The 27,995-nt window shown below is 38.0% G+C and overlaps 1 long non-coding RNA gene across 1 annotated transcript; it reads left to right on the plus strand.

Moving 5' to 3' along the window:
- The first annotated feature begins 62 nt into the window (after window positions 1-62).
- On the plus strand, window positions 63-27,988 carry LOC136039784 (uncharacterized). The gene is made up of 3 exons (XR_010620556.1): window positions 63-159; window positions 12,195-12,701; window positions 27,547-27,988. It is a non-coding gene; the product is annotated as an uncharacterized LOC136039784 (long non-coding RNA).
- Window positions 27,989-27,995: the final 7 nt, after the last annotated feature.

Below are 27,995 nucleotides of genomic sequence, written 5' to 3' on the forward strand. Positions count from 1 at the left end.
CCTAATTATAATCTACTAAAATACGATTTCAGTTAAAATTCGAATTTTGTCTGACTCTACCCAGTGGTATCAGTTCACGGAATTATAAAGCGGACTGTGAGGCGGTTTTGTTATTTTTTCAATGAAAGTGCCAAACAATTCACTTCTTAATCAAAAAAGGTATTTTTCAAAATATATGGGAGGACCAAAAATCTTGGGGGAAAATTCACCCCCTCCCCTCCCTCCTCAATTGATGACTGAATCCAACCTGAAATTTTATAAAAAGAGTAGATACTTTCCTTTAACTCGTATTGTTTACTGTAATTTATTGTAAAACAGTTCAACATAATCCTTAGTTAGTTTCCAGAAAATAGATTAGTTTTTTTTATGTTTTAATGTAAATTAAACATCCTGCCCAATTGGTGGGCATGCTTCTACATTGTCGACCCAATACAAAGCAAAAGTAAAAATTAAAACTTTTTTTTAGGCTTTATAATTAGTTCTTTTATTTATCTGGGGTACCCTGGATCGTATTGAGTGTATGGACTAGATTATCCCCCTCCCCTGCTCAGTTTCCTGTAGGCTGCTCTTGGTGATCAATCTTAAAATAGATGTTTAAAAACGAACTAATTCTAAAATTTTATTCAAGCAGAAAAAACAATTGGAATAACGCTCAAGAAGATTCAATTGTATTTCGCTTCGACATCTTCTGTCGAAACTCAATTTTTTTATGAAAAACATTTATTTTCAATTTTTCCTAGTCAAACAGTTCGTGGTAACGAACTGTAATAAGGAGCGACCCGGCTCAATAGTAAACGAAACTCTAAAAAACGGAATTTTGATGCTAAAATATACATCAAAAGAATCAGATTTTCATGCTTATTTTAAACATATAAGTTTCATCAAATTTAGTCTTTGTCATCAAAAGTTAGGAGCCTGAAAAAAATTGCCTTATTTTAGAAAATAGGGGAATACACCCCCTAATAGTCACTGAATAGTCACACCATCGCATTCGGCGTATCAGAGAACCCTATAGCAAAATTTTCAAGCTAATATCTACAAAAATGTGGAATTTCGTATTTTTTGCCAGAAGACAAATCACGGGTGCGTGTTTATTTGTTTGTTTGTTTTTTTTTTTGTTTTTTTTTTCTTTTCCCCAGGGGTCATCGTATCGACTAATTGGTCCTAGAATGTCACAAGAGGGTTTATTCTAACGGAAATGAAAAGTTCTAGTGCCCTTTTTAAGTGACCAAAAAAATTGGAGGGCACCTAGGCCCCCTCCCAAGCTCATTTCTTCTCCAAAGTCAACAGATCAAAATTTTGAGATAGCCATTTTGTTCTGCATAGTCAAAAACCATAATAACTATGTCTTTGGGAATGACTTACTCCCCCACAGTCCCTAGGGAGGGCCTGCAAGTTACAAATTTCGACCAGTGTTTACATATAATAATGGTTATTGGGAAGTGGACAGTCGTTTTCAGGGGATTTTGTTTTTGGTTTTGGGGGTGGGATTGAGGGGAGGGGGCTGTGTGGGAGGATCTTTCCTTGGAGAAATATGTCACGGGGGAATGGAAATTCAATGAAAATTGCGCAGGATTTTCTAAAATTACTATAAAAAAAACACAATAAAAAAATAAATACGGAAAAGTTTTTTCAATAGAAAGTAAAGAGTAGCATTGAAACTTAAAACGAACAGAGATTATTACGCATATGAGGGGTTCTAAAAATACTTTAGCATAAAGAGCGAGGTATTTAGGAGGAGATAAATACCTCTCTCTTTATGCTATAGTATTTTTAGTAATTTCAACTATTTATTCTACGGCCTTTCTGATTCAGGGGTCATTCTTAAAGAATTGGGACAAAACTTACGATTTAGTGTAAAGAACGAAGTATTACCGAGGGTACAAACCCCCTCATATACAAAATAAAAATTAAAGAATATAAAAGTTTGTTACGTAAGTTTTTTCTTAAGTTACGTATATTTTTGACCAATAAAAAAATTTGTTAAAAATTAAAATTTATAGTTGCCTTTTTTTGTAACCGAAAAATTACATGGCAAGTAGGCCTCCTTCCCCATCCCTTATTTCTCAAAATAGTCTGATCAAAACTAAGAGAAAGCCATTTAGCCAAAAAAGGAATTAATATGCAAATTTCATTTTAATAATTTATGTGTGGAGAGCCAAAATCAAACATGCATTAATTCAAAAACGTTCAGAAATTACATAAAAAAAAACTAGTTTATTTAACTGAAAGTAAGGAGTGACATTAAAACTTAAAACGAACAGAAATTACTCCGTATATGAAATGGGTTGTCCCCTCCGCAATCCCTCGCTCTTTACGCTAAAGTTTGACTCTTTGCCACAATTCTGCTTTTTAAAACAATTAAAAGCTTTTTACAATTAAAAGTTTGAAAAGGGTCGAAATGGTGGCAACTATAACTAGTTTTGACAGAAGAAGTCAGCAATAAGTAGCAGCGAAAACACCAATAGATAAAAATTGTATGATTAAGCACCCTTAATAAATGTATAGCATTGAACTGGTAAAAATGTAATATCGAATGAGACACGTTTAGTCCCTTAGTTGGGGGAAAAGAGGATAAAGCAGGAAATGAAAAACTTTAGGGCTCTAATATTTAATAAAAGTAGAAAGTATTTAGCAAAAGTGTTTCCTGTAACGTTGATTTTCTGCTTTGAAAGGCTTTTGCAAAAGCCATTTTACTAAAGGGAAAGCAAATGTTCTGTGGCTCTTTGGTCAACAACTTTCAAGGTTCGTCTATGGCCCTTTTGGTCACTGCTATAGCTCAATATTTTACCTACTTGGACAGTTAATCACTCTCTATAATCCCAACTATCCCCCCTTTATGTGGTGGGGTATTACATGTTTTTTTTGTCTCCTAATTGACAGCAAAAAAGAGAAAATCTAGGGGGTGGGACAGCGATTTTGTTTTTCTTAATTTGTTTTTATAAGAGATTGCAAAAAGGATGTTTTTCAATGAAATACCAAAAAAGGTAAAACTCCCACCACCTTTCCATCTAATTGCTGTCAATGAAGGAGATTTTGTATTTCAATACTGAACTTTTAATGTTAATTTCAGCTGAAGCTGCATAATTAGCTGAATTTCAAAGAAAACAGTAAGGACTGCAAAAAGAGACTCTAGTGATAGATCGGAAATTAATAGTCGCACAACGTAACAGATTTGAAGTCCAAGTCCAAAAATTGGAGGTTCAGAAGGGTATCTCTTCTGAAGACAACAAAAGTACCGTAACATTAAGAATGTCGTTGTGATTTTAAATTAAGTTTTGTTTTCCTTCAATACAGGGTGAAAAATTACCATATCACTTATTTATTTCTCTGCCGCAGTGTCATTTTACCATAGGACTGTAAGTACAACTTAAACGGTGTGCATTTTTTTCATGGGCTATGTGCCGCAACGTAGTAGCCTCATGGTTGAATTTTTAAGACTCCTTGTTTGACTTTCTAATACTTCTGGTCGATTTTTGTATCCTAATCATTTTTTGTATATTGGCTCATACTGGCCCAATTTTGAATTTGCGGTACAAAATGGCGTTTGTCCTGATGGTATTCTTCTGTTAGCTGGAATGGGGTGTGGAACATTGTATTATTTTTTGTATATTGGATCATACTGGCCCGATTTTAAATCTGGGGCACAAAATGGCGTTTGTCGTAATGTTATTCTTCTGTTAGCTGGAAAGGGTAGTGGAACACTACATTTTTTCGCATAATGGCTCATACTGGCCAAACACAAAATTTAATCTTAAATGGCTTTTGTCTAAATGGTATTCTTTGGTTAGTTGGACAAGGGAGTGGAAGACTACATTTTCTGTGCATATTGGCTCAGACTGGCCCGATTTTAAATTTGGGGTACAAAATGGCGTTTGTCGTAATGATATTTTTTTAACTGGAAAGAGGAGTTTTGCTTATTATATAAAATAAGTTACATTTTATCGTTTGTCGTATTGATGTTTTTTTTTTAATTGGAAAAAGGAGTTTTGCTTATTACAAAAAAAAGCATTTTTTGTCTTAGTGACTCCTACTGGCCCGATTTTACATTTGCGATTCAAAATGGCGGTTGTCGTGATTGTTTGTCGCAATGCTATGCCTTGGTTAGATGGAAAGGAGAATGGAATACTACATACTTAACTTACTTTACTTAAGTCTCCTGCCGGGCACTGCTCGGCGTAGAGAGTAACGTCTGCCTCCCCTACCCACTTCGGTCCATGACGAGTATTTGCTCTTCACCCTGTCTAATGTTTGCCATCGCCAAGAATTCGGACTGGCTGTCGTACCAATGTTTCTTCGGTCGGCCGCGAGGTCGCTTCCAACCAAATTTGATAGTCATAGATCATATATCAAGTCATAGATCATCTTTGCAGCTAGATGTGGTGGCATTCGAAGCAGATGCCCGAACCATCGTAAGGTTCACTCGGCTGCTTGAGTCGAAAACCAAGACTGCTTTGTGAGCTGCAGAAGCTTTTCATTGCTGACGAAGTCGGACCATCGTAGGCCCTCAATCCTCCTCAGGCTCTTTGCATGAAATACGTCTATTTTCTTGAGGGTTGCAGCTGATGCTTGCCATGTCTCAGCTCCGTAAAGCATCACAGAACCGTCTAGAGCATTGAAGATCCGCAGTTTCTTTGTGCGACTGATATTTGGTTTTCGCCAGAGGTGCCGATTCAGTCTACCCATGACAGAAGACGCTTTAGATAATCTTGCCTGCAGCTCGGGGAGAAGTGAGCCATTTGAAGAAATTACGGAGCCCAGGTAGGTGAAGTCCTTAACAACCTCGATGCTAGTGGTGCTGCCCAGGCTAACTGGAGAGTTAACAGCAGGAGAAGACGGGTCTATGGACGTAATTTTAGTTTTGTTCCAGTTTATATACAGTCCTACTTTGGCAGCCTCTTCTCGCAGAATTCGGAGCGGAGCGCTTCCAGGAGCTGCTCTATGGAGTCCGCCAGAATGGTCAAGTCATCGGCAAAATCGACATCTGTGATGGTATGATCTCCGAATTTGAGCCCAAAGCTGAGACGTGAAGTGGTTTTTGTCATAACGTAATCTATGATGACATTGAAGAGCTCTGGGGCCACTGCACATCCTTGGCGTACCCCTGTCGTGATTTGAAAGAACGGGCTGCGCCGACCATTTACTTGTACACAGCTCTCCGTCCCATGGTACAGCGCCTTGAGAAGTGCAATATTTCTCGGGTAGGCCAGTCAACTCTAGAATCTGACAAAGAGCTTTTCGATCGACTGAATCAAATGCAGCACGGAAGTCAACGAAGGCAATAAATGCTTTCTGTCGGAACTCTGTGGTCTTCTCTACTATTTGTCGAATCGTGAAAATCTGCTCGATGGTTGAACGATCCGACATAAAACCAGCTTTCTCCGGTCGCCAGATTTTTCGAATGATGCTCCGACATCCATCCAGCAGGACCATCGAAAATAGTTTGCCAGGGACTGACAGTAGGGTTATTCCCTGGTAGTTGGAGCAGTCGCTTCTCGAGCCTTTTCTCTTCCATAAGGGGATGATGACACCCTTCCGCCAATCCTCAGGAATTATCTCTGTTTGCCAGATTGTAGAGAACAGGGTGTGTAGAAACAGGAGCATTGCAGGACTTCCATGTTTTAGCAGCTCTGAGTTTAAGCCACAGATACCATCAGCTTTATTATTATTGAGTCTTTTTACTGCATTTCCAATTTCTGAGGGACTGAAAGGCTCATCTGGAGGAACATCTGTTCCCGGTCTTTGACTGCAAGGTTGGCTGGGAATATCATTAGGAGGCGCAGACGGACCGGTATTGTTGAGGAGCGAACAGAAGTAGTCCTTCCACCGCTCAAGACAAGAAACTTTATTAGAGAGAAGTGCAACATCCCTGAAAAGGACGGGACCCAAGGTGGGAGTTTTATTTCCAGTGAGGTCTCGGAGATGCTTGAATAGGCTGCCCATGTCTTTCTTTTTTGCAGCTAGCTCAATTTAATTGGCTTTCCTTGCAACAAACTGGGTTCTATCCCGGCGATTGAGTCTGTTCCGCGCTCCATTGAGCCTCCGATATGTGGTCATGTCCCCAAGAAGTCTTGCCTTCCGTCTTTGCTCTATAACTTGCAGTGTTTCATTAGTTAGCCACGATTTCTTTGGATAACTCCTCTTGCCAAGCACTAGTTGTGCTTCTTCACTGGTCTGCAATTTAAAATGCTTCCAGAGATCTTCGCAACTATTAAGTGAGCCATGGGCCTCGAATCGACTCGATATCTCGATACTGTACTTCTGGCAAGTATCTGGTTCCTTTAGTTTCCCAATATCTGCAGCGACGGGTTTTCTTTTCGATCGTTGTGCATGGAGGCGAAGCCGAAGATCGGCGCACACAAGCCTATTGTCTGCGTATCCAAGCTCTGCTGATCTGTAAGCTCTGCAGTTCTTCACCAATGATCTCCAGCGTGTGGAAATAATGACGTAGTCAATCATCTTCTTTGCACGACCGTCATTACTATACCACGTGCACTGATGAATAATTTTGCGTTGGAAGTAGGTGTTTGCAATGTAAAGGTCGTGAGATCGGCACAGTTCAAGTAAGCGGAGCCCATTGTAGTTAAGTGGGTCGGGGGATACAGGACCAACTGTGCCACGCCATAAACCCATATCATCGCGCACTGTCGCATTAAAGTCGCCAAGGAGAACAGTTATATCATGGGGGGTACTGTTGCAAGGCATCTGGACAAAGCAGAATAGAAATCCTCCTTAGTTGCATCATCAGAATCGTTGGTCGGGGCATAGCATACGATGACAGTCATTTTGCCATGCTTGTGTCCAAAGTGGGCCATCATTAATCTGTCCGATACAGCTTCGTGTAAAAGTAAGGCCTTTCGTGTAAGGCTATTTAGTGCAAGGCCAACACCATTCCTTCTAGAGCTTTCTCCAGACCAGAGCAATGAGTCACTGTTACCTATTCGCACTTCTCCGCTTCCGGTAAGACGTGTTTCTGTAAGACCTACAATTGGCACTTTATTCTTGCGAAGTTCTTCAGAGAGTAGGTTCTTTGACGCAGGTGCATTCAAAGTCAAGACATTCCAGGTGGCTATTCGTAGCCCCCTTTGGTCCATAAGGCTTAGTCTGTCAGTCCTTCTGACCTCGTCAGCATGTCCATTGACGCGCGATGGTCGAGATCTTAAAAGGGAATCCGGGTCCGAGGCTATATTGTCACTTTTCGTAGCACTTAATTTTTGGGTGGAGGGTCGCTAGCCCAACCGACTCTAGTCCTGGAATCTGATTAGAGCTAGGTTAAACCTAGGTACTGAGATTCCCGGGGTGGGCTCCACCCGCCATATGAGGTTTCGGCCGTCCTGATCGGAGTGTTTAGTTGGTGGAGAAACCCCATATCCAGAGGCACGTGGTCAGCAGACAGAGTCTGCCTCATTCCGGATATTGGCTCATACTGGCTCGATTTTCAATTTAGGGTACAAAATGGCTTTTTCCGTAAGGGTATTATTTTGTTAGCTGGAAAGGGGAATGGAACACTACATTTTCTGTGCATATTGGCTCATACTGGCCCAATTTGAAAGGTGGGGTAAAATATTGTGTTTGCGTAGTGGTACTATTTTGTTAGCTGGAAAGGGGAGTGGAACACTACATTTTCTGTGCATATTGGCTCCAGACTGGCCCGATTCTAAATTCGGGGTACAAAATGGCGTTTGTCGTAATGATATTTTTTTTTAATGGAAAGAGGAGTAGTGCTTATTATATAAAATAAGTTACATTTTGTCGTTTGTCGTATTGATGTTTTTTTTTTTTAACTGGAAAGACGAGTTTTGCTTATTACAAAAAATAAGTATTTTTTTGCTTAGTGGCTCCTACTGGCCCGATTTTACATTTGCGATTCAAAATGGCGGAGGTCGTGATTGTTTGTCCCAATGTTACGCCTTTGTTAGCTGGAAAGGAGAATGGAATACTGCATAGTCTAAGCATATTTGCTCATACTGGCTCGATTTTAAATTGAGGGGCAAAATGGCTTTTCGTAAGGCTATTCTTTTGTTAGCTGGAAAAGAGAGTGGAACACTACATTTTCTGTGCATATTGGCTTATACTGGTCTGATTTTGAATTGGGGATACAAAATGGCTTTTTTCATAATGGTATTCTCTTGTTAGCTGGAAAGGGGAGTAGAAAACTACATTTTCTGTGCGTATTGGCTCATACTGGCCTGATTTTGAATTGGGGATACAAAATGGCGTTTTTTCGTAATGGTATTCTCTCTTGTTAGCTGGAAAGGGAGTGGAAAACTAAGTTTTCTGTGCATATTGCCTCGGACTGGCCCGATTTTAAATTTGGGGTACAAATTGGCGTTTGTCGTAATGCTATTTTTTTTTAACTGGAAAGAGGAGTTTTGCTTATTACAAAAAAAGCATTTTTTTGCTTAGTGGCTCCTACTGGCCCGATTTTATATTTGGGATTCAAAATGGCGTTTTTTGTGATTGTTTGTCGCCATGGTATGCTTTTGTTAGCTGGAAAGGATAATGGAATACTACATAGTTCAAGTTAAGTTCTATTTATTTTCATAAAATAACAATAACAAAAATAATATCCCACAGGACTCAATGGCCCGTTATTTGGGAAACGGCAGACAATAAATAAAGAATCATAAAACTTGTCATAAACGTACTAACCAATATCTAAATATAAATATATAAGGAAAAGAAATCAACTCACTTGCACCGTCCGGCTAGCAAAATATCCTACCATAGTTTACCTTTTTATTTGTGCGCGGAAGTTGGTTTTTCATGGTGAATATGATATTGACTTATGCAGTTTTTTTCGCTCTATTTTTGAGTACCAGAATCACTCCTGTTGAAGCCGTCGCTGTGCCGAAAAATGACTTATTAAAGTTGCGTTTCCATTCTACCTTTTTGGCGCCATCTATCTTGACTACGCTAACTGCATTGCACTTACTGCGAGAAGTCACAGGTGGCGCATCGTCCACCAATGGAAACAATCCGACAGGAAAGAAACGTGGATGTCGGGCAGGGAAAAATGAAAGGAGAAGGCGTACGGGGTGTGCTATTTCGGTACAGTGACAAGCCGTGACTATTGTTCTTCGCCAAAACAAGTGTTTGAGCGAAACCTGGTGAAAATCAAGATATCCAGAGCACCTAAAATACCGAGTCTGAAGAGATTTGACGAAACTCCCTTGTGCCCCATCCAGGATAGCCCGCCCGTTCTTAAGCCCGAACGTCCTTTAGCTAAAAGTAAGTTGCCAAATATACTTGTGTGTAACGCTAGATCTTTGAACAGCAAAACTGATGCACTTGAAGTTATTGCCAGGCAGAACAACGCCTCAATAATAATAATAAGCGAATGTTGGGACACTTCTGACGAATCGGCGCGCATCAAAGGTTACGCAAGCTACTTTAATACGCGTCACGATCGTGGCTTGAATCGTCGAGGAGGAGGCGTTGGACTTTATGTTCGTAATGACCTATCCTCAAGGCTATTAAGTGAGCCTTTTGACTCCGACCACGAAATATTATGGACCGAATGCAAACCTGCACGTTTATCAAAAAGATTTTCATGTTTAATTGTTGCTTCGGTCTATTATCCTGAAAGTGCTAAAAACAGGAAAGACTTGATTGAACACATTCAGTTTTTCGTAGACAAAATGCGCCGCAAGCATGTCTCTCCTGGCTTTGTTATTGCCGGAGACTTCAATCAAACTAATAGGCAATGGGTTTCAAATATTTTAGATTTGCGACAAGCCGTTACAATACCTACCCATCAAAGTGGCAGCATACTTGACTTGATTTTTACAAACTTGACAGACTTTTATTACGCACCGAGATCCCTAGGACCCCTTCTGAATTCTGATCACTTTATCATCTTCTGGGAAGCCAGTTCGGCAATTCCGAAGCCAAAACGAGTCAAATATACGGTGCAACCACTTACTGAGGACTCGATATCTACATTTGGTCGCTGGATCGGTAATTATCAGTTTGAGGACATTTGCTCTGAACAGGATATTAATATTAAAGTCAATAAGCTGAATACTCTGCTTCAGGAGCAATTTCAGACTTGTTTTCCCGTAAAAGTCATTACTGTGAGTGACACTGATAAACCGTGGATAACCAATGATCTAAAGAATTTAATAAAAACCCGTTGTCGCCTTCATATCGCTGGTGATACCGTAGCTTCAGCCAAGTTGCGTAATCATATTGTTAAACTGAACAAGCGTGCCAAGAGGCAGTATGTGAGGGATAAAATTACTCCCTTACTCACAATAGACCCCCACAAATGGCATTCCTCAGTAAAAAGACTTACCGGTAAGACAACACTCAGAGATCTAAGGCTCCTCAAAGAGGACGGTACCTTAACCTCAGCTAATGAAGTCAATTCTTTTTTTGCTGACATTTGTACCTCATTTCCATCAATCACCAAATCAGAAATTGATACTATCATTGCTGGTGCAGAGATTGAGGACGTATGTGAGGTCTCTGAATTCACTGTTTATAAGGAACTCCTAAGACTGAAAGCGAACTGTGCGTCCTACCCAGGTGAGCTTCCAGTAAAGCTGTTACGTGAATTCGCCATTTTTCTCGCTAAGCCACTCTCTTCTATAATCAACCAATGTTTCCTTCAGCAAGTATTCCCTGGTGCTTGGAAAAGAGCATATGTCCGCGTTATTCCAAAAGTAAGGTGTCCAAAATCTTGTGATCAACTCCGGCCTATATCAATAACTCCGAACCTTTCTAAAGTTGCAGAAACGTTTATTTACCGCAAACTTATGTCACAGGTCTCTGCACATCTAGACCCGTATCAGTATGGATGCTTAAGAGGAAGCAGCACAACTGTTTATTTAGTACGGATGTACCATCTCATTGTCGAGTGGCTCGACCGAGGAAGTGCTATAGTCGGCCTTCTCCTCGTAGACTACCGAAAGACTTTTGATCTTATTCGCCATTCCGTTGCTATCACAAATCTACGCACCATGGGTGCGCAAAAACATATTCTCCTTTTAGTGATCAATTTTTTACAGGCCCGCTATCAGTGCGTTTACAGTCTTTTCCCAGGAGATACCGACTCCGAATGGGTCGAGCTTACATGCGGAGCCCCACAAGGTACTAAGCTCGCTAGTCTACTGTTTTTGGCAGTGATAAATTTCATCCTTTCCGGCTATGAAGAAAGATTTAAGTATGTAGACGACTTGTCAGTCCTACTGAAGTACATTGTTGAGAAGTCTGAGGCTGTCCCCCAATTCTGTAACGAAATAATCAACAACTTCAAAGATGAATGTACTGCGAACAGCCTCCAAATTAACGAAGGAAAGACTAAAATCCTTCGCTTTAATCCCCTGAAGAGAGACTTTGTGTGCCCTCCTCCTCCTTATCCTAGTGAATCTTCGGCAGTAGTGCTTGGTGTCAAGTTTAGCATCGACTGCTCTTTCAGCCTCCACGTCGATACAATTATCAAAAAGGCAAATAGTGCACTGCGGACACTTATACTAATGCGTCGATTTGGTTTTTCAGTGACACAACTAAGGATAGCCTATCTTACTTACATTCGACCAATTTTAGAGTATGCATGTCCCGTATGGGGCCCACAAGTCAATAACACTATTTACCTAAGTGACCAGCTTGAGTCAATACAAAAAAGAGCAGTCAAAGTAATATTGTGCGATGCTTTTACCGAATATAAGTTAGCATTATCCACTTTACAAATTCCCTCTCTTCAAGAGCGTCGTCTCAGTTTGATCCTTGAATTTGGCCAATATCTTCTCAGAAGTGATATATACAGATCGATACTACCACCAGTTTTAGTGAAACATCGAAGTACTAGGTTGAAGAAATTTGACAGATTAGCAGCACCTCCTTCACGCACAAATCGTTTTTCCAACTCATTCATCCCTTTCTTTGTATCAAAGTATAACAATTGTTGATTTTAAACTATTTGTCTTCTGATTTTTTTTTTTTTTTTTTTTTTCGTCGTTTGATTTAATCCTTTTTTCTTTTTTGTAAGCACAAGCGCCATTTAGTTTTATGACTACGAGAGATTGTGCAAATAAAACCTATTCTATTCTATTCTAAATACAAATTAAAATTCTCCTGTCATCGAGGATACAACACCAAGAAAACAAAAACCCAAAAAAGAAAAAAAATAAACTATAAGAAACAATTAATAAGAAACCTTTAATAAGAAACTTTTTATCTGTCTCTTAAAGGAGCCAAGTGTTCGTGACTGCCGGATCTCAGCGGGAACCAAGTTCCAAGTACGCCCCACAGTGACAGCCTGACCGACGTCTGAACGAACCGAGGGACTAGCTGGAATCATCACGTCCTCCCAGTTACGAACCATATACAAATTTACTTCCCCTACTAGTTTAAGCAGTCCCGAAAAACACCATGGGAGATTTCCCTGGAAGTATTGATATGCCAACGAAAATAGAGATAAAACATAAATATCTTTAATTTTGAGAAGGTCAAGAGGAGTGTGTGTTGCCGACTGGAGAATTCTTGTCGCTTTCTCATAAAGATTGTGAATAGGAGCAAGTACCGTGGGGAATGTAGACATCCACGCAGAAGAACAGTAATCGGGTAAGTACCGAGGGAAATGTGGACATCCACGCAGACGAACAGTAGTCGTCCGGGGGACGACATATGGAGCCTCTTGGTGTATGAAGCTCAGTAATTGAAGGGCAGCTCACACCTTTACGAGAAAAAATAAGAAGGTAGGACTTTTTTACATTTAAAGTTAGTTGATTTATGTCAAACCAAAAGAGAATTTTCTCAGTCATTGCTTGAAGCTTTAGAATAAGGGATGATTCATCCGGAGCTTCAGCACCTAAAGTAGTGTCATCTGCAAATGCTATTAATTCTTCTCGACTATCAGGTGTGAACATCTATGTACTCAGAGAGTAAGATTTGTGACACAATCCACAGCAAACATTGTTAATTGGGGTATTAAAAAGTCGGTAGAGATCGTTCACATAGGTGAGGAAGAGGGTTGGCCCAAGAATAGAACCTTGGGGTACTCCGTATTCAATTGGAACTTTTTCGTCTGTAACTTCCGTGGTGATAGATCTGTCAGTTAGGTATGACGAGAACCAAGACAATGATTCCCCATGGACACCAATATGACAAAGTTTACCAATGAGAATCTTATGTATTTGGCTGTCAAAAACTTTCTTTACATCAAGAAAAATGGCTGCAGGAATAAGATTAGAATCTAAAGATTGTCGTATAAACTGAAGAAGTCTATCGCAAGCATGTTCTGTAGAATACTTTGCACAAAACCCAAACTGATGCTGATGGAAAATAAATTTAGCTTCAAGAAATCTCACCAGACGTTTGAGCATTGCCCTTTCAAATATCTTAAAGAACACTGACAAAAGAGAGATCGGCCTGTAGTTCCCAGGATCCTTTCGGTCACCTCCTTTAAAGAGAGCTATAACATGTGCAAGTTTAAGACGTTGGGGAAATACTCCTAGTTGAAATGACCTATTAATCAAATGGTAAATTGGGGTGATAATCGATGAAAGAATAAGTTTAATTACTTTAGCAGAAATTTGGTCAAAACCTGCTTAAGAATTCTTTAAAGACAGCACAATATTTCTAATTTCCTACACCTTAACCTCCCCAAGAACCATTGGTTTCAAGCACAAGGGACCTAAGAACTGCTTCCAAGACTGTGGCCCAGAGGAATAAGAAACGCGATTGGCAGTTTTTTCCCCATCTCCGCAAAGAATTTATTCATATGATGTCGTATTTGGCCTTTTTCTGTTACCTGTTGATCGTCTACAATGAGAGACTTAGGGAGACCTTCTGGTTTCGTTGACGGTCGACTAACTTCCTTGATCACGCCCCACGTCTTTTTTATAGTTTTACCGCAATCAACAAATCTCTTTGTAAAATATACTGTTTTAGCTCTGCGAATAATTGATTTCAGAAAATTACGGTACAACTTAAATGCTTCTTACTTAGCCATATTTGGTCTTTTTTGTACTCCTTCCAAAGGTTCTGCTTCCTTTTTATTGACTTTAGGACTCCAGATATTAACCAGGGAGCTACAGGTGTTGATCTTTTTGATCGAGGATTTTTTAAAGGAGCTTTTAGACAGTAGGACGTGAATTTTTCCTTAACAGTGTCATAAAACCGGCCAAATATATCGTTATAATTGCCTAAACTAATATTTTCTGATAAGGAAAAGTCCGATTTATATGTACCAAGATCTTCTTTCAATCTATCCAGCTCCACTGGTGAGAAACAAAATCTCGGTTTATCCTGGGAGACTAATCTTTGTGGATTTTGGAGGATTTGAAACGGGGCTGAAACTGGCAAATGGTCGGAAATGTCAGGAAGCAGTACTGAGGATTTGAAACAGGGCTGAAACTGGCAAATGGTCGGAAATGTTAGGAAGCAGAACTTCATTCTTAATGGAGTGTAGCGATGAAAAAATATTGTCAATTAATGTTGCTGACTGGTTTGAAATCCTTGTCGGTATGTTTATACAAGGAGCCAATCCGTAGGAAATTAGTAAATACAAGAGATTAGAAGTGTGCCTAGATGACGATTTCGCAAGGTCAAGGTTAAAACAACCATCAATATCTATATATATAAAAATAAGTTGTTGTGTGTCGAGTGACGTCATGTTTGTGTGTCGACTGACGCCATGTTTACGAAATTACAGACCGGGACAACGGGACACAAATGACAACCGGGACACCAGGACATCTATCTATATATATATATAAACTAGCTGTTGGGGTGGCACCTTGCGCCACCCCAACACCTAGTTGGTGGGGCGCTTCGCGCCCCCCAAGCCCCCCCGCGCGCGTCCGGTGTCCCGATCTGTAATTTCTATTCGAACAATCCCTGTGTCCCGGTCGTCATTTATATATCCCGCCTGTGCCCCCGGCATCCCCGTTGTAGTTGTGTCCCCGTGTTCCGGTCGTCATTTATATTCCCTGTGTCCCGGTCGTCATTTACATTCCCTGTGTCCCGGTTGTGATTTGTGTCCGGGTGTCCCAGTCTGTAATTTCTCTTTGAGGTTCCCGGTCGTCATTTATATTCCCTGTGTTCCGGTCGTCATTTGTGTCCCGGTGTCCCGGTATGTAATTTCATCAGTTGACAAACATGACGTCAGTCGACAAACAACTTCTTGACGCGCACAGTTCAATCCTTATAATGACGTCAATCAACAAACATGACGTCAGTCGACACACAAACGTGACGTCACTTGACACACACACATACAACTTATTTTTATATATATAGATAGATAGATAAGTTGTTTGTGTGTGTGTGTGTGTCGAGTGACGTCATGTTTGTTGATTGACTAAATTACACACCGGGACATCGGGACACAGTCTATATATATAAAAATAAGTTGTCTATGTGTCAAGTTACGTCATGTTTGTGTGTTGACAGACGTCATGTTTACGAAATTACAGACCGGGACATCGGGACACAAATGACAACCGGGACACCGGGACATCTATCTATATATATATAAACTAACTGTTAGGGTGGCGCGAAGCGCCACCCCAACACCTAGTTGGTGGGGTAGGTAGTTGGTGGTTGTAGTTGTGTCCCTGTGTCCCGGTCGTCATTTATATTCCCTGTGTCCCGGTCATGATTTGTGCCCGGTTGTCCCAGTCTGTATATTCTCTTTGAGGTCACCGGTCGTCATTTATTTTCCCTGTGTCCCGGTCGTCATTTGTGTCCCGGTGTCCCGGTATGTAATTTCATCAGTTGACAAACATGACGTCAGTCGACAAACAACTTCATGACGCATACAGCTCAATCCTTATAATGACGTCAATCAACAAACATGACGTCAGTCAACACACAAACATGACGTCACTTGACACACACACACAGACAACTTATCTTCTATATATATATATATATATATATATATATATATATATATATATATATATATATATATATATATATATATATATATATATATATATATATATATATAAAGTAGCTGTTGGTATGGCGCGCCACCCCAACACCTAGTTGGTGGGGTGCTTCGCGCCCCCCCTTGCGCGTAAGTCGTTACGCGCCATATTAGTTACGCGCCATTGTAGTTGTGTCCCTGTGTCCCACCTGTGAATAGATAAATATATATATATATATATATATATATATATATATATATATATATATATATAAAATATATAAATATATATATATATATATATATATATATATATATATATATATATATATATATATATATATATATATATATATATATATTATATATTTATATATATATATATATATATATATATATATATATATATATATATATATATATATATATATATATATATATATATATATATATATATATATATATATATATATATATAAATTAAAAAACTAAATATATATATATATAATTATATATATATATATAATTATATAACTAAAAAAACTAAAAAAACTAAAAAAAGGTAAAAAACTAAAAAAACTAAAAACTAAAAAAAAATAAAAAAAAAGGAAAAAACTGAAAAATAAGCTAAAATAAAGGTAAAAACCAATAAAAAACTAAAAAAAAAACCGAAAAAACTAAAAAAAGGCAAAAACTACAAAAAAAAACTAAAAACTAATAAAAAAAGTAAAAAAGCTAAAAAACTAAAAAAACTAAAAAAACTAAAAAAAGGTAAAAAACTAAATCAACAAAGCACCGGGACACAGGGAGTATAAATGACGACCAGGACATAAGTAAAAAAAAAAAACTATCTATATATATAAAAATAAGTTGTCTGTGGATCTGTGGATCGTGGATCAGGTGACGTCACCTGAAAAAACTGGATCAGGTGACGTCAAAACTGAAAAAACTAAAAAAAGGCAAAAACTACAAAAAAAAACTAAAAACTAATAAAAAAAATAAAAAAGCTAAAAAACTAAAAAAACTAAAAAAAGGCAAAAACTACAAAAAAAACTAAAAACTAATAAAAAAGCTAAAAAACTAAAAAAACTAAAAAAAAGGCAAAAACTACAAAAAAAACTAAAAACTAATAAAAAAAATAAAAAAGCTAAAAAACTAAAAAAACTAAAAAAACTAAAAAAAGGTAAAAAACTAAAAAAACTAAAAACTAAAAAAAACTAAAAAAAGGAAAAAACTGAAAAATAAGCTAAAATAAAGGTAAAAACCAATAAAAAACTAAAAAAAAAACTGAAAAAACTAAAAAAAGGCAAAAACTACAAAAAAACTAAAAACTAATAAAAAAAGTAAAAAAGCTAAAAAACTAAAAAAACTAAAAGGGAATATAAATGACGACCGGGACACAGGGACACAACTACAACGGGGACACCGGGGGAAACAGGGGGATATAAATGACGACCGGGACAAAAAAACTAAAAAGAAAAAAAAACTAAAAACTAATAAAAAACTAAAAAATCTAAAAATCTAAATAAGCTAAAAAAGAAAAAAAAGGAAAAAAATAAAGGAGAAAAACAAAACTAAAAAACGAATGTATATACAGACCGGGACACCGGGATACAAATGACGACCGGGACACAGGGAATATAAATGACGACCGGGACACAGGGACACAACTACAACGGGGACACCAGGGGAAACAGGGGGATGTAAATGACGACCGGGACAGGGAATGGTCGATTAGCAATCACCATCAACAAAGCTCAAGGGCAATCATTAGAATCATGAGGTATAGATCTGAATACAGATTGTTTTCCCATGGACCATTATATGTTGCATGTTCAAGAGTCGGTAAACCTGACAATCTATTTATATGCAAAGACAATGGGAAAGCAAAGAATGTTGTATATTCGCAAGTTTTACGTAGTTAAAACCATATATATATATATATATATATATATATATATATATATATATATATATATATATATATATATATATATATATATATATATATATATATATATATATATATATATATATATATATCTATCTATATTCACAGGTGGGACATAGGGACACAACTACAATGGCGCGTAACTATTATGGCGCGTAACGACTTACGCGCGCGGGGGGGCTTGGGGGGGGGGCGCGAAGCGCCCCCACCAACTAGGTGTTGGGGTGGCGCGAAGCGCCACCCCAACAGCTAGTATATATATATATATATATATATATAAGCATAATATAGCAACATGGAAGAAGCAGCATGCGATATATAAGCAACATGGAAGAAGACACTCGATGGTTACAAAACTGACAACCCAAAAGAAACTGTAAAAATCAAATTTCTCCCACTTATGAAGTAAATCAAATGGATATACTCTTTGAGGTGAAACCATAGCCAAAGAGCCTATCACTTGTAATGAATTATTAACATTTCAGTTTGGATTAAATTAAAAAAAAAATTAATTCCAGAACAATATGCTTTAAATTTATTTGTAATTTCCCCTAGAATTAAAGATAGGTCCATGGCCACAATTATGGCTGGATACCTCGCTGCCCCTGCAATAACATGGTTTGGGTGTATTTTTTTGTAATTTTACCGTTCAATATAAGGAAGGGTTGTCCCCCGGGCCACTCAGTGAGTCCCAAGATGGCGATAGGTGAACGTCTACAGGTATGTAGGGTACCTCCATAGGAGGAACGGACCAACGGGGGACCTTGTCCCCGGGGATACATAATAGAAACTGGGCACCCTCGCTTGGGGCCATAAATACAGTTGGAGGAGGAAGAAAGCTCGTCAAATATACACTCAACAAAGCCCACCGACCTGTCCAAACGTCCCATGAGGTAGAAATCTTCTCCCAGTAATGGGTTAAATTTCATGGTGACGCAGTACACCATCGTGGAAGGATCCTCTGCAGGAAGACAACTGCGGCAGGGCGTAAGATCTGGTTCTAAGGACAATGGCCTCTGCAAAAAGCTGCTTCGACCTTTTTGGGTTATCTGCAAGACTGGGGACCTTGTGGTCAGCTATATTCCCACTTGAGAAGTGGTGCCCCTCGAGTAAATTATAGCCTAGTAAACGGCACAGCATTCGCACGGGATTCTGATTAATGAATAATTCTTCTGGGCTTTGTCTGTCTTGACGGGCGTTTTCGGGCTAAAAAATATCTTTTTAACTAATTTATCTACTATGGGTTGCCTCACTGTAGTAGCATAATATTTGTAGGCATGAATATATAATGAGTCGGAGGTAATAGACTTAAGACTGTCTGTGCAGGATTTCGACTCTTGTTGATAGAAGAGCATCGCCAACTGCTGAAAACCATGTTGAGACCAAGATTGGCCCACGATTACACACAGCCTCCATGCATACTGGAGGTTCTAGGGACTTCTTGCTGTCCGGTTCTAAGTCAACTTAAGCGCCTCCGTGCAGACTTAAGAAGATATGTTGATGTCCGTCCTGCACTGGTATCGGGGATCAATGCTTTTCCCGAGTCCAAATTATTTCAATGATTTGAAGAACAAGAAAATTGGAGCTTGGAATGTTATGACGTTAAAAAAATACTATCGTAAAGACATTTTGATTGACGAATTCAGACGATTTGACCTGAATTTATTGAGAGTTTCAGAAACTCATATTAGAGGGGTAGGAAGCATGAAACTTGGTGGTGTAGGATTTTTTTACTCAGGCAGGAAGGATGGTGTACAAAGACAGGGAGTAGAGCTTATGATGAATAAGGGGGCTGCTAAGTCTTGTTTAGGCTTGGAAGGTGTTAATAATAGGATACTAATTGCTCATTTATTACGAAAAAGTTCAGGGTATCACTTATAGTAGTATATTCCCTTGTGAAACCAACTGAGGGAGATGCTAGTGATTCAGACGAATTTTCCTTATAGTTACAGGAGCAAATAGACAGGGTTACAGGTAGAAAAATTGTGTTTTTACTAGGAGATTTTAACGCTCAGGTCGGTAGAAATAGGTGTAGATGGTATCCTGGCCTCGGAAAATTTGGTGTAGGAAAAGAAAACAATAATGGCTGCAGACTATTGTAATTTTGTAGCTATAGCAATCTAGTTGTATCCAATCCAGGGTTTGGTCATAAAATGGCCCATAAGTTGATATAGTATTTACTTGACGGTAAAACAGCAAACCTTATTATGATATAGTAAACCGAAGGGTGGCAGATCGATACAAGATACTAGGGTATATAGGAGTGCTGTTATTGATGTTAAAAGTAGAGATCCCCATCTAGCAGTGTCTAGGGCTAATTTTTAGAAACGTAAGATTAGATCAAGCAGTGAAAAGGGATTTTCAAAATTGATCCAGGGAAAATATGTTTAAGTTTCCTTAAAATACCGAGACTCCTGCTTATCTTCATTTTAACCAAATCAATGTGACGTTTGAAAGACAAGTTTTCATCAACAAGAATGCCCAAAAACGAACATATCGATCTTTAGATCTGTGAATTATCCCATTTGGCTGATGAATTTCTGATAACTGGGGATAAATCTGAGAAACAAGCGAAAAAAAAAAAACGGGACTTGGAAAAATTTAGGGTAAGATAATTAGCATCAAGCCATAAAATTACTGTCTCAAACAAATTTTCCAAATTTAATTGAAGCTTAAATTCACAATTTTCCGAAGTACCAAGTGTGCTGTCATCGGCAAAACAAACAAGGACATCAGAAGAAGGCGAACCGTAGTTGGCATTGTGGGTAAGGGAAGGCCTAGGATGACTACAGCAGTCTACAGCAATTAATAAGCTTCTGATTTTTGACTGCATAAAAAAGATCATTTACATAAATCAAAAATAGCACAGGCCCTAAAACTGATCCCTTAGGGACGCCAAAATTCACTTGAGAGGGTGAACGGAAAAGTGGATCGATAGAAATTAACCTATCATTCAAATAAAATTGAAATAAAAAAATACATTCCCCCTAATTTCAAAATAAAACACCTTCGATAGAAGAATTTCATGGGTTAGTGAATCGAATACCTTACGAATATCCAGGAATATAGCATTCGGAATTAATCCCGAATCTAATGCAGAATTTATAAAATTCAAAAGGGTCATACAGGCATGTTCAGTGAAGTGCTTCATTCTGAAACCAAATTGAAAATCATGAAGATTTTTTTTCCTAATAAAAGCATAGCCTTTTCGAATATTTTACTAAACACGGATGAAATTGAAATTGGTCGATAATTTGCTGGATCATTTCTTGGCCCACCTTTATACAGAAAAATAGTCCGAGCATGCTTGAGAGCACCCGGAAAAATATTATATTTAAATGAAAGATTAACAAGTTTTGTTAGAGTCACAACTATTGAAGAAAGAATAGATTTAACTAACTTCGTAGGAATAGAATCTGGTTCAGATGAGGACGAGTTTTTAAGCCATTAACAATTCTAGTTAATCTAGACACGTCCCAGTTAAAGATAGGAAGGAGGCCCCAATTAGTGATAAAGAAAGAGTTAAAGAGAGACGGGCAGAATATTTTGAGAAAGTGTTAAAACAAGATACGGTTACTGGAAAAGATACAGCGGAAGAATAGGAAGATAAGTCTGTAAATCAAGATTGGAATATCGGAAGCTATACCGGCGACAGTGATCAAATATGGTTCTGAAGTATGGGCGTTTCAAAAAGCGGATGAAAACTTGCTAGATGTTTTCCAGAGAAATTGCCTACGAATTGTTCCGGTTCCCCGGCTGACTGACCATATTTCTATTGCTAGGCTGTAAGAAAAATTGGTTCAATCCGACTTTCTAGGGTATAAAAAAAGAAAGGTTGAGATGGTTAGAGCACGTTTTGTGGATGAAGGATGACAGATTGCCGAAGGTTTTCCTTTGCAGCCAACCGTCTAGGGCTAAACCGAAAGGAGGTAGTCGTCGTCTGGGGTGAGAGGATGTCATAAAGAAAGATTTAAAGAAAATGGAAACTTCTTGGGGGAGTAAAGAGGGATTCCTTGAATAGATTAGGATGGAGAGGAGTGTACGTAGCTGTGTTGATCTCAGGTGGCTTGGTGCTGCGGTGAGTTGTTAGTAGTAGAAGTAACACTCTGCCCCCTTAATATTCCCGGAAAGTTTCAACTTAGGACCTTTAGCTGCTCTTGGGATATTGCCGTTTGCCGTTTACACATTGTCAGTTGTTATTTAGTTTAATGGTCCCCTCATTATTTCCTGAAAGTTTGAACTTAATACTCTTTGTTGCTCTTGAGATATTGCGGATATGCCATTTTAAAAGAAAAAAGATAAGACTTCGACACAAGCTTCTAAAACCGGCGGTGCTGATCTCCGTTTCATGGCCCTTCAGCCAGCAAGTGCAGTAGGGGGGGGGGTGTTTCTGGGCCTAACCATTCCTTTGCTTTCTCACACCCTTCGTGTTTACCTTCCCTAGATTTCTCTAGTTGCCCATTTAGGCCTTGGTCGACTCTGTCCAAGCTTGCAGTCATGCCATTGACCTCCGTTCCAAACCAAATAATCAGTGAGACCAGTAAGCGAACCCCAGGCCTTATTGCCACAGGCTTTTAAGTCTAACTTGCTAACCTCTCGGGTAGTTTATGCCAAGAAAATTTATGCCATAATGGTATAAACTTTCAGCTATGGCATTTTGGTAACAATTATGCAATTGGCATCTATTTATGTAATAGACTCTCCCCCTAGAAATTCCCTGGAAGTTTCAACTGAATACCCTTAGCCCTTCCTTAGAGCCCATGTTGCAAGTACGCTCTTTTGACGACCTGTATGTACATAGTATCTTCTGGTTTTGTTTAATACCCCTTTACTATTCCTTAAAAGTTTCAACTTAATACCCAAAGTCTTTTCTTAGATATTGTAGATATGCCATTTTGACAACCATGATGTGCTTGGTGTTTATTGGTCTAGTTTAATATTATCTTCAAAATTATCTTGAAGTTTAAGTTCAATTTCCTTAGCTATTGCTTTGGGTTTGAAGATACGCCCTTTTAGCTACCTGGAAGCATATGACATGTTTTGCTTTAGTTCAATATGACCTGAAAGTTTCAGCTTAATACCCTTAGCTATTCCTTGTATGTATGCACTCTTTTGACCACTAAAGTTTATTCCCTTAAAGTTTAGACTCAATATCCTTAGCCGTTCCTGGGGTATTACAGGTACGCTGTTTTGACAATCTGGGTGCATTTATTGTCTTTTGATTTAGTTAAACACCTTCCTTAATATTCCTGGAAACTTTCATGGTAATGCCCTTTGCCGTTCCTGTGATATTGCTGATAAGCCTTTTTGATAGCCTTTATGTACAGTTTCTTTAAATTTCGTTATCCTCCCTTAGCATTCCTTGAAAGTTTCAAGTTAATAATATTAGCATTCCTAGTATATTGCAGATAGGTCATTTTGACCACCTAAATGCGCATAGTGTCTTTCGATATAGTTCAGCGTCTCCGTGATTACTTTCTGAAAGTTTCAAATTAATATTTTTAGTCGTTCCTAAGATGCTGCGGATACGCTATTTTGACAACTTAGATGCACACTTTGTCTTTTGATTTTATTCAACATCCCAACAACTTGTCCTGAAAGTTTCAACGTAATACTCTTAGCTATTGCTGATATATTGCTCATACACCCCAACAGTCTGGATACACACACTGGTCTTTTGGTTTAGTTTTGCTTCCTCCTCAACTTGTTTTGAAGGTTTGGCTTAATACTTTAGGCGGTTCCTGAGATGTCCTACCCAAATTAAGTTAATTGGGATAACAGGCTTTTTAAAGCCCTAAAAAACTTTAGCGTAGCGAGTGAAGGACTGAGGTGGGGGCAGCCCTACTCATATAGGGAGTAATTTTTGTTGGTTTTAAGTTTTAATGTTGCTTCTTACTTTCAGCTGAAAAGAATTGTTTTATGTAATCCACTATGCAGATTTGAACTGCTCCTGAGTCAAACCAAAATTCATCAGAAAGGATAGTATTATTCTTAGGCGTTTAATCCAGTTTTGTTTAGAAGGCAAGAAACTTATTAAAACGCAAGGTTTCACAGGAAGGTAGCCTTAAAGCTCCACTTTTGGTTGCGCATAATTATAATATTCTTAGAGGATAACTATGAGAATACCTGCAAAGGAAGGGACTTGATAAATAAATCATTTACGTTTTGTCTTTCCTCAATTTGTTGTAAGCCCACTAAGGCAAGAAACTCATTAAAATGTAGAATTTCCTTCAAAGTAGCTAGCCAAGATCTTGTAATTCTCCTCTTTTGGGTGCTGATAAAATGCAATGCTAGCCCGGAATTCCCTATTGCACTCTGGCGGAAAGGTTACAAAACAAAGATCCACTGACGGTGGAGTCTAGGGGCTAGTGTCATAGCCTTTACCATCCTCTTTTTGGTCCTTCCTCAGCACTAACTCGTGAAGGGGGAAAAGTCCAAACGGCAGTGCAAATAATCAGATATGGCGAGCACTGAGCAACTGCATTGTAACTTCTATTTGAGTTTTTCTTTCTCTTGTGAATTTATCAGCAGTATCGAACCTCATTGGAACAGTGGTAGTACAGTTTTATCATTTTCTCGTAATATCCGTTGTAAATAATTCTGTTGCTTTATTGTCTCTTTTTTATTTTACTTAATGTAGCTGTCTTTCTGGGGTAGCTTTCAAGTTAATTGCGCATATCCAAGGTTCTTAGGATAATAGGGATGACCGAATTACATTTTTTGCACATAAAACAAAAGCCCAATTATGAAATGGAACTAATTTGCCAACAAAGCAGAAGAATGAAAGCAGTTTTTGCCTTCACATTTATGCTTATGTCGTCCTTTGTTTTTTATTTTGTGCCCTATCTTCTTGTTTTGCTCGAGTTGCATACATAATGAAATAAAATACAAGCAAGTAGAAGCTAGATTTACATTATGCTGACTTGGAATTAATTTAATAGCCGAAAAGTCTTTTTTTTCACAAGCTGTTTAAAAGTGTATTTGTTTTTCTACATAGTATACTTCAGCTTGTTTCGAGGAAATGAAGTCCGCTAAAAACTGTATATCTTCTGGCAAAGACTGTTTTTCTCAATTTTGGATACTACGTCATTGCTTCAAATAATTAATTTTACGAAAATAATTAAACATCGGTATTCAAAGAATTTTAATAATTAAAATAAATTGAACATTTTTTTCGAGCTGTGTGTTTTTGTTAACGTTATAAAAGAGGAAACATATAAAATGTATTTTGCTTTTAGTAAAGCACAAATGGTGTTTTGATCTTTAGAAGGGATAAAGGGCGTTAGCCCTGCTCTTGTTTGTAATAATCTATGTTCAGTTTACGCTTGAATTATTATCTTACTTTATTTCAGCTCTTGCTTTGTTTAATGTAGCTCTTTCCTTTTCTTCGAAAAACTTCTTTTGTTTCTTTTTCGTTCAAGCTTATTGAGGGAGGGAAGATTACCAAACAAATCCTTCCATGGGTGAATGGTATAAAAGCTACTGCTCTTCGTCTGTGGGCCATGATTTTTCTAGGAGAACGGCCTTCAAATAGTTCGTCCCTCATATTCTCTTCAGTGCTGTGGAATGATAGTTTTAAGCGCTCACGTGTTTGCTGATAAATCCATCATAAGAAAAATACAGTACCGAATAATCATCCGAATTTTCGTGTAAAATAGACTTGTGCAGTAATGTAATGCTCCCCTAGAAAATTAAATTACATTCATGCGTGACTTTAATATGGTAAAAAGACGTCTACAGAAGTCGATATTTCTTTCACGCGGACTGAATCAGATTCAGAAATAAAAAAAAAACAAGACAGATCGGGGCATCTCTTGAGTAGATCATAACTAAAAAGGCGTTTTGTAAGAATTTTCCATGGGGAGGGAAGTTTCTGGGGGGGGGATGTTGAAATTTTCAGGGGAAATTTGCCAGAATGCTTATATAATTCAGTTTTACGTGTGTAGAGGTTAGGGTAATTGTCAAGGGTAAGATTTTCCCGGAATTTAAATGTCCAGAGTATCCTTACGTGGGGAGGTTTTTCCGTGGATGTGGAGCTGTATTTCCCGGCATTATTTAAAGAAACGACGAGAAATTAAGTATAAAAAATAAGTCTTTCCAAGTCAAAGTAAGGAGTAACGTTAAAACTTAAACACTAATTAATATGCATATGAGGGGGTTGCCCCCTCCTCAACGCTTCGCTTTCTACGCTAAAGTTTGAACATAAAGGGTCGTTTGATTAGAACAATAAGAAGCTTTTTTGAAAAAATCGAAAAACCTTAGCGTGAAGAGCAAGTTGTTGAGGAGAGGGTATCCCCTGTTATATAAGTAATAATTTCTTTTCGTTTTAAGTTTAAATGTTGCTCTTTACTTTTCGTAAAAAAATTTTTTATATTTAATTAACCGAAGAGATAACGTTCTTTTATTATTAGAATATATATACTTCATCTCTTTCTTTGTTTGTTTGTTTTTGTTTTTTTTTAGTTGAAATAATGATTTAGCCTTTTTTTTACCGAGTCTTTTTTGTCAAAAAATAAAATACTCCACGTCATTACGGCACACAAAGATGTTGTCTGACATAAATCATATTTTTTTTTAGCTTCATAAGTATGCCAATCTACATGTTACTCCCCGTCTCCTCTCCTATTGGAATCGAAATTCATGCATCCCTCCATTGAATTCTGCGCCTTGAGGTATTTAATCTTAAAACAAACGATGAGTGATAAACACTGATTAGGTTGCAAAGGATGAATATTGCTAAGCATTCCCCCTCTCCTCATTCTCTTGAAAATAAACTTGCTTTCTAACGTATCTCGTGCTAACTCATATCTAGAAAAAAAAAACTAGAAAAATTAATATTTGGACACACGAGCTTGGAACTAAAAATGAAGGTCCCTTCTTTCAAAGCATCCCAGTAATCCCTTTTCTGTATCATTGTCTTTCTTATCAACAACTCTTGATTATGCTTAATTTTTTATGTAAACTAGAGACCCGGTCTTATTTATTCAGCCTCCATGTCCTGGAGCATTAACTTTGGGAAGAGATAAGGGGAACCATGCTTTATATTATCTTCTAGGAAATGCAGGACATCTTTTTTCTTGTATCATTTTTCTTTAACCAGAAGTCTTCCATAACTCGATTTTTATGGCTTTCAATCAAAATGGGTATGACTAGGAAGGAAGAGCATTAACTGAAGAGTCTCGGTATTATGGTGAATTATCTGAGAGTATATATACTGTATTAGTGGTATTCCCTCAAAATATTTAGTCGATGAGTGTGATTTCGGCCCCAAAACACCACAGCCATAACCTGTAGATACGCAAGAATTGATGCTGCAGTCGTTATGAGTACTCATCTTTCCACTATTAAACATTGTTCGCCTTTTTGAAATTGAAGCTTAGTTTCTCGCATTACCATAAATTTCGCTTTATTATCACTAAATATCGGCAGAGCCAACTATTTCATATTTATAACTTATTTCACTACGAGCATCATGCTTGATGGGATCTTATATTTTGTCCAATTGACAAACCACAAACGTCAATAGCGGTTCGCTGTTAATGACAGACTGAGCTTAGAAATGAGGAGGTACGACTCAGGTCAAAAGGTTCTTTACTCTAGGATGACCCTTATGCTTACAGTTTCCGTGTTATTTGTCCAGTGTTGTGTGTAAAACTATCCAAGACAGGTTTTATTGGCGTAACATCTAATATTCCCCGTAATTTTTTTCTTTCAGGAACTTAATACATCGACTTCGCTCCAAGTCATGATGAGTTCGAGTTGGTAGTGAATTTCTTCCTAAAGGTATTGAGGCTGGATATTTAAGAGTTAAGACTCGGATATATATTTTTTGAGGGCATATGACGTCCAAATAATTGTGTTTGGAGTAAATGGGATCGAAGTACGAACAAGATATAATAATTTTGACTATTTTTGCCAAAATTATATTTGCCTGCAATATAAGACGTGATTTCTTGACGATGTTGACTATAGTTGTTGAGGCGTAATACTAGCATCAGATACTACGTTTTCAAATTTACCAGAATCGGTTTCTTTTATTTATTTATTTTTGTTATTAAATTCTAATTTCAAGGCCAATTAGTCTAATATTGGGTTTATTACCAGGAAAATTGATATGCAATGAATAAGATTGCCTGAGCGATAAGCCATTCCGCTACCATCAAA

Source organism: Artemia franciscana, chromosome 20 (genome assembly GCF_032884065.1).
Source record: "Artemia franciscana chromosome 20, ASM3288406v1, whole genome shotgun sequence".
Lineage (NCBI taxonomy): Eukaryota > Metazoa > Arthropoda > Branchiopoda > Anostraca > Artemiidae > Artemia > Artemia franciscana.